The 14,710-nt window shown below is 46.6% G+C and overlaps 1 pseudogene; it reads right to left on the bottom strand.

The window, feature by feature from the left end:
• Positions 1-684: 684 nt before the first annotated feature.
• Positions 685-1,474, bottom strand: LOC135051104 (spindlin-Z-like; annotated as a pseudogene).
• Positions 1,475-14,710: the final 13,236 nt, after the last annotated feature.

Consider the following 14,710-nt stretch of genomic DNA (forward strand, 5'->3'; position numbering starts at 1 on the left):
CTGCTCGTGAGAGCTTACAATCTAAAGGGGAGGGGTAGATAGACAGGGGTGACACAGATGGGGTACATAGAGAACGTGGAACAGACGGTTAGGATGAGATTTGGCTGGGTTTGGTGAAGAAGTGGACCCCCAGAAGGCACAAGTCAATACTTAACATTGCAACATTTTACTGGGCTATGCAGGAGAAAATTAAAAATAGGGGAAAATAAAAATTAAAAAAAGGAATCGATAACTTCTACCGCTTTCAAAAAGGTCAATGGAAGCTGAAATAATGGACAACTACCTCATGGAAGCCAGATACAGTATACCAAACAGTACTTAGCAGAGTTAGGAATGAGTGCTTATGAAATACAGTAACATTTTGTCATAATATTTCAGAAACTGCATGGCTGGTCTCTTGCACTCTTTTGCTCTAATACACCACCTGCTTTAGGATTTATATTCAAAAAACATTGTCTCCATAATCCCAAAAACGTCAGTCTTCTTGGAAAGTGGTTTGTTCCTTTGTAAGGGAAAGAGAACAAACGTTCTCAAACAACGGTTTCTCAATTTCTTTTTCCTCTGGGAAGGGATTGTGGATTCGCAGGAATATCTGAGCATTTCTGTAATCAGAAAGCAGCGACTTTCTACAAATGTTTACATTAGATTACGCTTGGCTAAAAAAAAAAAAGTACAGAATCCCATTTAGGATGTCTTCACCAAATCGTAGACATAAATATGGAAATCATCATCAAACTTAATGAAGTACACAGATGGTTTAGCTTCAACTTGATGAATAACCATGCCAGTCCTTTTTGAGCCATCTCCTTTGGCATATTCCACTTGCTTGCCCACCAGGCTGTCCACAACCTCCCCTGGTTCTCTTTCAGCTAGAGGGGGAATCATTTGAGTCTGGCATGATCCGAAGATCTCCTTCTTTATAGTCATCTAAAAGTTGATACATATATAAGACTGGGTCCTTTTCCTAGGTTATATAAAACCATGTGTTCATAATAGGTGCTCGTGCTAATACCATCCCTCACCACTCATCCTTGGAAACATCCTCTGTTTCAAACATATGCTCCACTGCTTTACCAATCATTGTGTCAGCCAAATGGGCATCGCTGATTCGGGATGAGGCAACTCTGTCTGGTAGAACTTCAAGAGCAGACACCCTTTCATCCTTGTGAAGCTCAAGTCCATAGACACAATCAAATCCATCATACTTTATAAGATAGAGGGAGGGATTTACTGGTACTTGATCCAGAACTGTTCCTTTCCACTGGGTTATTGGCCCACTGCCCTCTTTCCACCCATGCTGTATTCTACAGCCTACAATATTTTGCCTTGGCTGGGAGATTGGTTTACTTGGTCCCATATTATTTCGATGTTTCTTATGAGATGTTCTTTTCTTCATCATATTTGCAGAAACACCTGCATGTGCTGCATCAGCTCTTGATCGATGAGCGTCCCCCTTTCCAAATGGAGTTTTCATTCATCTGTGTATTAAAGGGCAGCAGGGCTGCCAAACTAGGGTGAAAAGTGTAGTCACTCCATGTTTGTTGTAGTCCTTCCAGTCTACATGAAAAAGAACCCCTTCCTTTCCACCTTTCAGAAAAACTCCGATCCTCAATTGCTCTGATCAGAAGTCACTTTTCTGGGGCAGATAGGATGTGTTTCCCTCCACTCCCCCTGCAGGTGATGGCTGCGGCACAGCGCTCCCCTGCGGCCAGTTGCCCCAATCCTCCTCCTCCCTCCTTTGTCAGACTCCGTCACCACCACTGTGCGCTGCTTTGGACGAGCAGCTCCCGCCTCACTCCCCCTGAACTTCCAAGCCCTCCGCTCAGACACTCCAGCGCTCGTTCCCTTCCCTCACCCCCTCCCTCTCTACACACTGCCAGATTTGGAGCTGGCTGCTACTATACTGCCTCCTGTCACTCTGCTGCCAGGACCAGGCCTCGCCTTCCTGCCAAATACTGATCCCTCCAGAGCTGCATACTGTATACTGTACTGTGCGACGTGTGTTGTACACCTGGTGATTATACATCCTGTAATCTGTACTGAGCGATGTGTGAGATCACCTGGTAATATCTGTGCTCAGTGTGCTGCATTGTGGGGACCACCAGTATATAATTATAGTAGTACAGTACAGTAGGCCATTGCTGTATCTTGCAGCTCTGTGTCACTGAAAGTATCCATTCCATATCTGTGCTGCATTGTTGTGACCAGTATATAGTAGTACAGTGCAGCATTGTGGTGATCACCAGTATATAGTAGTACAGTACAGTAGGCCATTGCTGTATCTTGCAGCTCTGTGTCACTTCTAGTATCCTGATCAGTGCTTAATATCTGTGCTCAGTGTCAGTGCTGCATTGTGGTGACCAGTATACTACAGTACAATAGTTTTTTAAGTACAATAGTACAATTTTTTTTAAGTGCCATCCCTTCTGACACTGCAGTGCCACTCCTAGATAGGCCAGCTGTTTCTGCCGGCCACTTGGGTCACTTAGCTTAGTCATCCAGTGACCTTGGTGCAAATTTTAGGACTAAAAATAATATTGTGAGGTGTGAGGTGTTCAGAATAGACTGTAAATGAGTGGAAATTGTGGTTATTGAGGTTAACAATACTATAGGATCAAAATTACCCCCAAATTCTATGATTTAAGATTTTTTGAGGATTTTTTTTTTAAAAAACACCCGAATCCAAAACACGCCTGAATCCGACAAAACAATTTCAGGGAGGTTTTGCCAAAACGCGTCCGAATCCAAAACACGGCTGCGGAACCAAATCCAAAACCAAAACACAAAACACAAAAAAATTCTGGTGCACATCTCTAGTAAAGTTACATGAGTTATGAGTGGCTGGAGGCAATCTAGTACAAGCAATTTAATATTTAACAGCAACAGAGAATAAGAGTAAACATGAGAGAGTGGTTTGGTAATAGACCATACCTTGTTATGGTTACCATAAAGGAGGAACTCCAGTAGCTGGTATTACCCAGCACCCTCCCACCCCAAAAATTTAAATAAATAACAAATGCTACTGCATAGCTAGACCGTGTCCTCTTCATAGGCTTTTGTATTGTGAGGTCATTCTAAGACTGTTAACAGGATTAGAGTGGACCACTATGGTACTAAAGGGTGTTCCTACATAGTTGGCATAATCTCAGTGGAACAACATTCTCAGTGCTGAAAATGGAATATTTTTTACTGCTGCTCCTTATATTATTCACCCTGTTTATTTTCCATCATAGTCTGGGCTGCCGAAATTGGATGGAATCTGTCTCCTGTAAGAACAGTTTCTGTCAGAGGAAATAAGAAAGACACTTCCAGGGAGAGACCAAGATCCATGAAAAACATACAGAAAGTGGAGATCTGCTCCTGTGCACAGACCATTGCCACACAGAGGGGGATATCCTATTAGCTCCAGAAAAATATCGGGTGCGAAAAACGTATATGTTTTTCGCAATTTTTCCTGATGTTTCACCGTTTTTTGTTTTTTTACAGGCTATCCAGATTGATCACCTGTAAAAAAAAAATGCCCTTTCTCCCGAAAACACACAGGTTCAGTGAAACCTTTGTGTTTTCGGTAGAAACAGACCCGTTGCACGAAAACAGGGCTGTTTCTGGGGATTTGAGGCAGGCGAAACTAAATCCCCGATGACCGGTAAAACCTGCAGTGTCCCCATCCTCCTGCTGATGACGTGGATGCTGTGTGGCCGCTGACTGGGGGAAGCCGCAGGGTGACTGCTGCTGGGGGTCTGCGTTCGGCGCTGTAGCTGTGTGTCTCACGGGCAGTCAGCAGCGGCGTACTGCACTGGGGAGCTGTTAGGAGCCGGCACCCCGTGCAGTGTCCGGTAACCCCCGATAATCCACCACTCATGCTGGCTTATCGGAGGTAATAGGATAGCCTCCAGTGGGACAATTAGCCCTGGTAAATTACTGGGGCTATTGGAAATCCCCCAGAGCCTCTTCTCTGAGCTTGCCGCAGTTACTATGGGTGCCAGAAATTTGCAGAAAGGTTATACAGCTGACCATAGTAAATCTATTTGGGGTTTAATCTATTGCACATTTCTGTGGAATTGAATTTGAAGCTTTTGTCATGAGTATGTCATGTGTCTTATCATCTGTTTCTGTCTGCAGAACTGTCTGCCTTTGTTTTACCTGTACTGCTGCAATCTGGACACAATACTAATGGCATATTACAACACATTAATAGGAATTGATGTATACATGTGTAGGCATGGTATTCTATACGTATGTCCCCTTTTCATCTATCCACATGCACACTATACCACTATATAGTGATGAGCGGGTTCGGTTTCTCGGAAACCGAACCCCCCCGAACTTCACCCTTTTTACACGGGTCCGAGGCATACTCGGTTTCTCCCGTATGGCTCGGTTAACCCGAGTGCGCCCGAACGTCATCATCCCGCTGTCGGATTCTCGCGAGATTCGGATTCTATATAAGCAGCTGCGCGTCGCCGCCATTTTCACTCATGTATTGGAAATGTTAGGGAGAGGACGTGGCTGGCGTCCTCTCCGTGTATTGTTGATGCAAATATTTGTGCTTGCTTTACTTATTGCTTAATTGTGGGGACTGGGGAGCAGCTGTATATTAATATAGGAGGAGTACAGTGCAGAGTTTTGCTGATCAGTGACCACCAGTTTTATCCGTTCTCTGCACGAAAAAAACCGCTCCTTATCTGTGCTCAGTGTGCTGCATATATCTGTGCTCACACTGCTTAATTGTGGGGACTGGGGAGCAGCTGTATTATATAGCAGGAGTACAGTGCAGAGTTTTGCTGACAGTGACCACCAGTATACGTTGTCTGCCTGAAAAACACTCCATATCTGTGCTCAGTGTGCTGCTTTATTGTGGGGACTGGGGACCACCAGTATAATATTATATAGGAGGAGTACAGTGCAGAGTTTTGCTGACCAGTGACCACCAGTATACGTTGTCTGCCTGAAAAACACTCCATATCTGTGCTGCATTGTAGACAGTATATAGTAGGAGTACAGTGCATAATTTTGCTGACCACCAGTATATAATATATAGGAGTACGGAACAGAAGGTCACTGCTGTACCTACCTCTGTGTCATCAAGTATACTATCCATCCATACCTGTGGTGCATTTCAGTTTTGCACAGTTTGCTGACCACCAGTATATAATATATAGCATTACGGTACAGTAGGCCACTGCTGTACCTACCTCTGTGTCGTCAAGTATACTATCCATCTATATTCTATACCTGTGGTGCATTTTAGTTTTGCAGTTTGCTGACACAGTGACCAACAGTATATATAGCAGTACGGTACGGAAGGCCACTGCTGTACCTACCTCTGTGTCGTCAAGTATACTATCCATCTAGATTCTATACCTGTGGTGCATTTCAGTTGTGCAGTTTGCTGACACAGTGACCACCAGCATATATAGCAGTACGGTACGGAAGGCCACTGCTGTACCTACCTCTGTGTCGTCAAGTATACTATCCATCTACATTCTATACCTGTGGTGCATTTTAGTTTTGCAGTTTGCTGACACAGTGACCACCAGTATATATAGCAGTACGGTACGGAAGGCCACTGCTGTACCTACCTCTGTGTCGTCAAGTATAATATCCATCTACATTCTATACCTGTGGTGCATTTTAGTTTTGCAGTTTGCTGACAGTGACCACCAGTATATATAGCAGTACGGTACGGTAGGCCACTGCTGTACCTACCTCTGTGTCATCAAGTATACTATCCATCTACATTCTATACCTGTGGTGCATTTTAGTTGTGCGCAGTATATATAGTAGTAGGCCATTGCTATTGATACTGGCATATAATTCCACACATTAAAAAATGGAGAACAAAAATGTGGAGGTTAAAATAGGGAAAGATCAAGATCCACTTCCACCTCGTGCTGAAGCTGCTGCCACTAGTCATGGCCGAGATGATGAAATGCCATCAACGTCGTCTGCCAAGGCCGATGCCCAATGTCATAGTAGAGAGCATGTAAAATCCAAAAAACAAAAGTTAAGTAAAATGACCCAAAAATCAAAATTGAAAGCATCTGATGAGAAGCGTAAACTTGCCAATATGCCATTTACGACACGGAGTGGCAAGGAACGGCTGAGGCCCTGGCCTATGTTCATGGCTAGTGGTTCAGATTCACATGAGGATGGAAGCACTCATCCTCTCGCTAGAAAAATGAAAAGACTTAAGCTGGCAAAAGCACAGCAAAGAACTGTGCGTTCTTCTAAATCACAAATCCCCAAGGAGAGTCCAATTCTGTCGGTTGCGATGCCTGACCTTCCCAACACTGGACGGGAAGAGGTGGCGCCTTCCACCATTTGCACGCCCCCTGCAAGTGCTGGAAGAAGCACCCGCAGTCCAGTTCCTGATAGTCAAATTGAAGATGTCACTGTCGAAGTACACCAGGATGAGGATATGGGTGTTGCTGGCGCTGGGGAGGAAATTGACAAGGAGGATTCTGATGGTGAGGTGGTTTGTTTAAGTCAGGCACCCGGAGAGACACCTGTTGTCCGTGGGACGAATATGGCCATTGACATGCCTGGTCAAAATACAAAAAAAATCAGCTCTTCGGTGTGGAATTATTTCAACACAAATGCGGACAACAGGTGTCAAGCCGTGTGTTGCCTTTGTCAAGCTGTAATAAGTAGGGGTAAGGACGTTAACCACCTCGGAACATCCTCCCTAATACGTCACCTGCAGCGCATTCATCAAGTCAGTGACAAGTTCAAAAACTTTGGATGACACCGGAAGCAGTCCACTGACCACTAAATCCCTTCCTCTTGTAACCAAGCTCCTGCAAACCACACCACCAACTCCCTCAGTGTCAATTTCCTCCTTACCCAGGAAAGCCAATAGTCCTGCAGGCCATGTCACTGGCAAGTCTGACGAGTCCTCTCCTGCCTGGGATTCCTCTGATGCATCCTTGAGTGTAATGCCTACTGCTGCTGGCGCTGCTGTTGTTGCTTCTGGGAGTCGATCATCATCCCAGAGGGGAAGTCGGAAGACCACTTGTACTACTTCCAGTAAGCAATTGACTGTCCAACAGTCCTTTGCGAGGAAGATGTAATATCACAGCAGTCATCCTGCTGCAAAGCAGATAACTCAGGCCTCGGCAGCCTGGGCGGTGAGAAACGTGGTTCCGGTATCCACCGTTAATTCAGAGGCAACTAGAGTCTTGATTGAGGTACTGTGTCCCCGGTACCAAATACCATCTAGGTTCCATTTCTCTAGGCAGGCGATACCGAAAATGTACACAGACCCAGGGGCGGATCCAGAAGAAAATGATAGGGGGGGGCACCATGGAAGGGGCAAGTACATTTGCGTGCGGCTTCGGTGCATGTGAGGTGGCGCTTCTTATACAATGCCCACAGTTGTAGCGCTCATTATGCAATGTCCACTGTACTGGTAGTGCCCCTTATATAGACCCCATAGTAGTGGTGTCCCTTATGCAATGCCCGTATTGCCCTCAGTAGTAATGTTGCCTGTAGTAATGCCCCCAGTCATTATGCCCCCAGTGGTAATGCCCCTGCAGTTATGACCCCAGTAGTTTAGCCACCAGTAGTAATGCCCCCCTATAGTTTGCCCCATTGTAGTTTAGCCCCTGTAGTTATGCCCTCCTTATAGTTTAGCCACCAGTAGTAATGCCCCCCTGTAGTTTGCCCCACTGCAGTTTAGCCCCTGTAGTTATGCCCCCCTTATAGTTTAGCCTCCAGTAGTAATGCCCCCAATAGTTTGGCCCCTGTAGTTATGCCCCCAGTAGTTTGGCTCCCCCTGTAGTTTAGCCCCCAAGTAGTAATGCCCCTGTAGTTTAGCCCCCAAGTAGTAATGCCCCCAATAGTTTGGCCCCTGTAGTTATGCCCCCAGTAGTTTGGCTCCCCCTGTAGTTTAGCCCCCAAATAGTAATGCCCCTGTAGTTTAGCCCCCAAGTAGTAATGCCCCCTGTAGGTGCCCCCCAGTAATAATGCCCCCAGTAGCTGCCCCCCCCAGTAATAATGCCCCCAGTAGCTGCCCCTCCAGTAGTGATGCCCCCAGTTATAATGCCCCCAGTAGTAATGCCCCCTCTCAGTAGTAATGCCCCTTGTTGATGCCCCCCCCAGTAGTAATGCCCCTTGTTGGTGCCCCCCCAGTAGTAATGTCCCCCCGTAGTTTCCCCCAGGAGATGCCCCCGCTGCATTAAGGAAGAAAAAAACATAATACTTACCGAGCCCCGTTCCCGCGCCGCTGCAGTCCTCCTTCTGGCTGGCGTCCTCTCCTCAGTACTATAAGAGAGACGTCATGACTGACGTCTCTCCCATAGCGCACGGCGCAGTGACAGCGCCGGAAGCCGGAGCTCAGTACTGAGCTCCTGCCTCCGGCTACCGCTGTGCAGGGAGACGGGCCCCCGCTGGTAACACAATCTCAGCGGGCGCCCGTCATCTCCCTGTGCGGCGCCGACGCCGCTGGGGGGGACGGGGGACGGGGGGGAGCCACAAATGACAGGGGGGGCACGGGCCCGGGTGCCCCCCCCCCTGGATCCGCCACTGCACAGACCTCAGAAAAAGAGTCACCAGTGTCCTAAAAAAATGCAGTTGTACCCAATGTCCACTTAACCACGGACATGTGGACAAGTGGAGCAGGGCAGACTCAGGACTATATGACTGTGACAGCCCACTGGGTAGATGTATTGCCTCCCGCAGCAAGAACAGCAGCGGTGGCACCAGTAGCAGCATCTCACAAACGCCAACTCATTCCTAGGCAGGCTACGCTTTGTATCACCGCTTTCCAGAAGAGGCACACAGCTGACAACCTCTTACGGAAACTGAGGAAGATCATCGCAGAATGGCTTACCCCAATTGGACTCTCCTGGGGATTTGTGACATCGGACAACGCCAGCATTATTGTGCGTGCATTACATCTGGGCAAATTCCAGCACGTCCCATGTTTTGCACATACATTGAATTTGGTGGTGCAGAATTATTTAAAAAATGACAGGGGCGTGCAAGAGATGCTGTCGGTGGCCCGAAGAATTGCGGGCCACTTTCGGCATTCAGCCACCGCGTGCCGAAGACTGGAGCACCACCAAACATTCCTGAACCTGCCCTGCCATCATCTGAAGCAAGAGGTGGTAACGAGGTGGAATTCAACCCTCTATATGCTTCAGAGGATGGAGGAGCAGCAAAAGGCCATTCAAGTCTATACATCTGCCCACGATATAGGCAAAGGAGGGGGAATGCACCTGACTCAAGCGCAGTGGAGAATGATTTCAACGTTGTGCAAGGTTCTGCAACCCTTTAAACTTGTCACACGTGAAGTCAGTTCAGACACTGCCAGCCTGAGTCAGGTCATTCCCCTCATCAGGCTTTTGCAGAAGAAGCTGGAGACATTGAAGGAGGAGCTAAAACAGAGCGATTCCGCTAGGCATGTGGGACTTGTGGATGGAGCCCTTAATTCGCTTAACCAGGATTCACGGGTGGTCAATCTGTTGAAATCAGAGCACTACATTTTGGCCACCGTACTCGATCCTAGATTTAAAACCTACGTTGTATCTCTCTTTCCGGCAGACACAAGTCTGCAGAGGTTCAAAGACCTACTGGTGAGAAAATTGTCAAGTCAAGCGGAACGTGACCCGTCAACATCTCCTCCTTCACATTCTCCCGCAACTGGGGGTGCGAGGAAAAGGCTAAGAATTCCGAGCCCACCCGCTGGCGGTGATGCAGGGCAGTCTGGAGCGAGTGCTGACATCTGGTCCGGACTGAAGGACCTGCCAACGATTACTGACATGTCGTCTACTGTCACTGCATATGATTCTCTCACCATTGAAAGAATGGTGGAGGATTATATGAGTGACCGCATCCAAGTAGGCACGTCAGACAGTCCGTACGTATACTGGCAGGAAAAAGAGGCAATTTGGAGGCCCTTGCACAAACTGGCTTTATTCTACCTAAATTGCCCTCCCTCCAGTGTGTACTCCGAAAGAGTGTTTAGTGCAGCCGCTCACCTTGTCAGCAATCGGCGTACGAGGTTACTTCCAGAAAATGTGAAGGTGATGATGTTCATCAAAATGAATTATAATCAATTCCTCCGTGGAGACATTCACCAGCAGCAATTGCCTCCAGAAAGTACACAGGGACCTGAGATGGTGGATTCCAGTGGGGACGAATTAATAATCTATGAGGAGGGGGATGTACACAGTGAAAGGGGTGAGGAATCGGAGGATGATGATGAGGTGGACATCTTGCCTCTGTAGAGCCAGTTTGTGCAAGGAGAGATTGATTGCTTCTTTTTTTGGTGGGGGCCCAAACCAACCAGTCATTTCAGTCAGTCGTGTGGCAGACCCTGTCGCTGAAATGATGGGTTCGTTAAAGTGTGCATGTCCTGTTTATACAACATAAGGGTGGGTGGGAGGGCCCAAGGACAATTCCATCTTGCACCTCTTTTTTCTTTCATTTTTCTTTGCATCATGTGCTGTTTGGGGACAATTTTTTTGGAAGTGCCATCCTGCCTGACACTGCAGTGCCACTCCTAGATGGGCCAGGTGTTTGTGTCGGCCACTTGGGTCGCTTAGCTTAGTCACACAGCTACCTCATTGCGCCTCTTTTTTTCTTTGCATCATGTGCTGTTTGGGGACTATTTTTTTAATCTGCCATCCTGTCTGACACTGCAGTGCCACTCCTAGATGGGCCAGGTGTTTGTGTCGGCCACTTGGGTCGCTTAGCTTAGTCACACAGCGACCTTGGTGCGCCTCTTTTTTTTCTTTGCATCATGTGCTGTTTGGGGACAATTTTTTTGAAGTGCCATCCTGCCTGACACTGCAGTGCCACTCCTAGATGGGCCAGGTGTTTGTGTCGGCCACTTGTGTCGCTTAGCTTAGCCATCCAGCGACCTCGGTGCAAATTTTAGGACTAAAAATAATATTGTGAGGTGTGAGGTGTTCAGAATAGACTGAAAATGAGTGGAAATTATGGTTATTGAGGTTAATAATACTATGGGATCAAAATGACCCCCAAATTCTATGATTTAAGCTGTTTTTTAGGGTTTTTTGTAAAAAAAAAACCGAATCCAAAACACACCCGAATCCGACAAATAATTTTCAGGGAGGTTTTGCCAAAACGCGTCCGAATCCAAAACACGGCCGCGGAATAATACTATGGGATCAAAATGACCCCCAAAGTCTATGATTTAAGCTGTTTTTGAGGGTTTTTTGTAAAAAAAACACCCGAATCCAAAACACACCCGAATCCGACAAAACATTTTCATGGAGGTTTTGGCAAAACGCGTCCGAATCCAAAACACGGCCGCAGAACCGAATCCAAAACCAAAACACATAACCCGAAAAATGTCCGGTGCACATCACTACCACTCACTATATGCTGTTTTGCACCTTATTTCTTAGGTAATCTGCTTGAAATAGTTTAAGTAATACAAATCATGTATGAAAATCGGTTCTACATCTGCGTCCCTACTAGTGAGGTATTCCAGCAAGGCAACAGAAGTGGTTCTTGATCTTTCCCTATTTTATCCTTAAAAATGTTGTTCTCCATTATTTTTCTGGAGTTATATAACAGTATGCGGCACAGGAGAGCGTATCCCTACACCACACAGGGCAAACCCTGTAAAAATTATTTGGATTAAATATTAATAACCCCTTTATTTGGAGAATATTATATACAGCACAGAACATCACCACTGAACTTATACGGCAGTACCACTGAACTTATACGACAGTACTACTGGACTTATACGGAAGTATGACTGGACTTATATGGCAGTACCACTGGACTTATACGGCAGTACCCTTGGACTTATACGGCAGTACCACTGGACTTATACATCAGTATCACTGTACTTATACGGCAGTACCACTGGACTTATATGGCAGTACCACTCCTCTTATACGGCAGCACCACTGGACTTATATGGCAATATCACGGGACTTATATGGCAGTACCACTGGACTTATACAGCAGTACCACGGGACTTACACGGCAGTACCACTGGACATATACGGCAGTGCCACTGGACTTATACGGCAGTATCACTTGACTTATATGGCAATACCACTGGACTTATACGGCAATATCACTGGACTTGACTTATACGGCAGTACCACTGAACTTATACGGCAGTACCACTGGACTTATACGGCAGTACCACTGGACTTATACGGCAGTACCACTGGACTTATACGACAGTGCCACTGGACTTATGGCAGCACAGGACACCACCACTGGACTGATACAGCACAACACAGCACTACTGCACTGTACTCATACAGCAGCACCACTGGACATATGGCAGCACAGGACACCACCACTGGACTTATGGCAGCACAGGACACCACCACTGGACTGATGCAGCACAACACAGCACTACAGCACTGTACTCATACAGCAGCACCACTGGACTTATGGCAGCACAGGACACCACCACTGGACTGATGCAGCACAAGACAGCACCACTGGACTGGACTTATACAGCAGCACTGGGCTTATGGCAGCACAGGTGACTGGACTGATGCAGCACAAGACACCACCACTGGACTGATGCAGCAGAAGACAGCACTGGAATGACACATAAGAGCAGGTCGCCACACCACTTTCCCGCACAGACAGACACTGAGGAGAGAGACACGTCCTCTCGCTACACTCTCCAAGACTGGAGTGAAAATGGCAGCAACCTGCGGCTTCTTATATGGAATCCAAAACCCACGAGGATCCGACAGCGGGATGATGACGTTTTGCCTCATTCTGGTTTCTGAGTCTGGCGGGAAGTCCCGAGCCGGGCTCAGATCTGGGCTTGGAACATAAAATTCAGGGGTGTTTGGTTCTCAGAGAATCGAACCCGCTCATCTCTAATATTGGGGGTCATTCCGAGTTGTTCGCTCGTTATTTTTTTCTCGCAACGGAGCGATTAGTCGCTAATGCGCATGCGCAATGTCCGCAGTGCGACTGCGCCAAGTAAATTTGCTATGTAGTTAGGAATTTTACTCACGGCATTACGAGGTTTTTTCTTCGTTCTGGTGATCGTAATGTGATTGACAGGAAGTGGGTGTTTCTGGGCGGAAACTGGCCGTTTTATGGGAGTGTGTGAAAAAACGCTACCGTTTCTGGGAAAAACGTGGGAGTGGCTGGAGAAACGGAGGAGTGTCTGGGCGAACGCTGGGTGTGTTTGTGACGTCAAACCAGGAACGACAAGCACTGAACTGATCACACTGGAAGAGTAAGTCTCGAGCTACTCAGAAACTGCACAGAGAAGTCTTTTCGCAATATTGCGAATCTTTTGTTTGCAATTTTGATAAGCTAAGATTCACTCCCAGTAGGCGGCGGCCTAGCGTGTGCAAAGCTGCTAAAAGCAGCTTGCGAGCGAACAACTCGGAATGAGGGCCATAAACTGTATATTAGCGTAACTGACACATCAGCCTCCATACTGTCTGGTCCCACCCTCTACTGTCAGACCCCTCTCATTCTCTGCTTTTATAACTCCACCACCCCTCAACAACTAGAACCAGGCTTCACTGACAATAATTACATAGGGTTAGGTTTGTGTGACAGATGCCTGACAGAGGTGTGACATACAGATGCAAGGATCCCTGCTGTTAGATGGCTGGCGGGGGTAAGTGAAGGGCAGCGTAGCCCCTTGCGGGCTCGGTGGACACCCACAAGTGGGAATAGTCCCTGTTGGTTGGCATGCCGACTGTCGGGATATTCAGGGTTCAGAATCCCTGCGTTGGTATTGTAACTGGCGGTCTTCCGACCACTGGACACATAACTTCATCCCGTTACATATACTGATTTTCATATAATACTGCTAATGAGCTGTGGCTGTACTGCATGCATGGACATGCCTGCAGTGAGACGATCTACAAATGTAGCCATGCTCCTCTTACTGCAATGCATCATGCTACAACATGGCTTGCTGCATGGCATGCCAGGCTACGACTATTCTCAGCCTGCGATCGCTCCATTAATTCCTAAAGGAATTATATCATGATTAAATTGTAAATTTTGTTGTGCTGTTTTTTCTTTACATATAAGATTGTCCTTATAATTACAAGGAGTATTTTAGAATTTCAATATTTTCTTGGATAATATATATATACATAGCTCTCTCTCTCTCTCTCTCTCTATATATATATATATATATATATATATACATACATACATACATACATACATACATACATACATACATATATATACAGTAGAGATACTCTGCACTCTGTTACTCATGCATGTGCAGCATGCCCGGTGCCTTCCTTAGCAAAGTAAGCAATATACCATGGATGACAGGCGGCACTCACAGGACTTATGATGTGAAAAGAAAAGAGATCACCCCGTTCTGTAGCTTAACGTTTCGGTTTTATTAACCGTCTTCAGAAGCAACAATGAAGCAAAAACATCATCTTACCTTTATACAATCACAAAATACACCACCTGTGCAATGTCTATGGAGCCCCGTGGACATGTTTCTGGCAACGTCATCAACTGCGGACCACCCAGTACCGTCGATGGTGCATACCGGCTAATGTGTTCCCATCACCATGGTAACTGGATATACAAAAAGGAAACATGCTGCGCTATATAAAACTTAAAAACATTAGAAAAGGTTTCATTGAGACCATGTGGAGCCACCTGCAAAAGGAGTCACGTTGGATTCACCGTTTGAATACGGTGGCTCCACATGTCCTCAATGAAACATTATCTTTCTCTTGTTTCCTTTGATTTG

This window comes from Pseudophryne corroboree, chromosome 2, assembly GCF_028390025.1.
Source record: "Pseudophryne corroboree isolate aPseCor3 chromosome 2, aPseCor3.hap2, whole genome shotgun sequence".
Lineage (NCBI taxonomy): Eukaryota > Metazoa > Chordata > Amphibia > Anura > Myobatrachidae > Pseudophryne > Pseudophryne corroboree.